This window comes from Tympanuchus pallidicinctus, unplaced genomic scaffold (genome assembly GCF_026119805.1).
Source record: "Tympanuchus pallidicinctus isolate F22 unplaced genomic scaffold, pur_lepc_1.0 scaffold2, whole genome shotgun sequence".
In the NCBI taxonomy this organism is placed as follows: Eukaryota; Metazoa; Chordata; class Aves; order Galliformes; family Phasianidae; genus Tympanuchus; species Tympanuchus pallidicinctus.
In genome coordinates, this window is record NW_026294721.1 from 51,317,875 (window position 1) to 51,319,359 (window position 1,485).

A 1,485-nucleotide genomic window follows, 5' to 3' on the forward strand; every position below is an offset into this window, starting at 1 on the left:
CACCAGAGGCCAATTTACTTGAGATAAATATTAAGCAATCAGAAATGTTTTACTTGAGCAACTATGAATTCAGAACTCTTTCCTGCAGCTGCAGTCACACCCCTTGCGCCTGCAACACTGAATTAATCAAAAATAAATAAATACATACATACATAAATAAATAAAGTCCTCTGGTATTTTCTTAATAGCCATTAAGCGGCAGGGCATTCTGTCAGCCACATACTCACATCGTTACTCCATCTATGCCTCTTGACTAAAGCATTCCAACTCAGAAAGATTAGCCAGCTGTCAAAAGGAGAACAATAAGTTCTTCCCTGTGCAACCCTTATTTTATCCTTGTTCTCCCTGAGAAGTAGCTCAGGCCCAGCAGAGCACCACCTTTCAGTTCCTGCCCCAAGGCTCTGTCACATCTTGGAAATGTCCAAGCCCTGTACGTTTGCTGCAACTCAGACCTTCCACACACTAAAAAAAGAAAAGAAAAAATTGTAGCTCTTTCAGTGTTTCAACAAGCAGAAACAGTGAGCCAGAACAAGTACTGCTGCCCATCCACGTAATCATGACATGTTTTGTACCTGAAAAAATAAAGTTACTTAAAATGAGCAAGGAGCACCAACACAGCCTTTCCAACAATCACACTACTCCCTTCATCTGAGGAGATGGCAGACAAGTTGAGCTTGTGACTCACTTGTCTGGTAACTCTAATGAGAGTGCTAAGTCCATATAAGCTTGGTTAAAATACAATATCCAGAGCAGCCAGCTGTTCCCTCTCCTCTGTACTCGTTCCCTGGTTGAAAATCCAAAGCAACATTTTTTCTAACAATATGTAAAGAAAAACAAAGATTAAAATTAGGGCAAATATTTTCATTCACCAATGTCGCTTTCTAAACCTTCATTAAACTCCCCAGTAAGCAAGGTCAGATCACATCTATCTTCTGTTCACAAACACAATTTATTTCTGCTTGCTCACGGTCCCTGCCTGGGGAGAGCACACCCAAGCAATCAACCTCTTGCTCCCAGCTCCTGACCCCATTCCTTTCTCTCATCCTTTTACATTCAGAGCTCTTTGCTGCCTGATCCAAGAGATGAGGCAATGCCATCACACCATCATGCAGAAGAAATTGCTTCCTGCCATGTTTGCTATCTGCCAGAGCACATCTGCAGCTGGCTGTCCTCTCCTCTGCTGCTGATGTGCACAGCTACACTTGCAGGGCCACAAGGTGCAGAGCTCTGGAGACTCAGAAACAACCACAAATATTTATGTATGTGAGGGCAGACTTGCTCTGGCAGGCAACAAACATGGCAAGATGCAGTCTCTCCTTTGTAAAGGTATGATGCCTCTAGATATGCATTCAAAGGTTGCTTGAGAAGAATCCAGGGCCTTGACTTCTCCTTGGCACCAGTATTTTTGGTGATGTACTGTGCGTTTAAGGAACAGAAACCTTCTGTGGCAGTTTTCCCCCAGCTCACAGGTGCAACGTCTCAGCA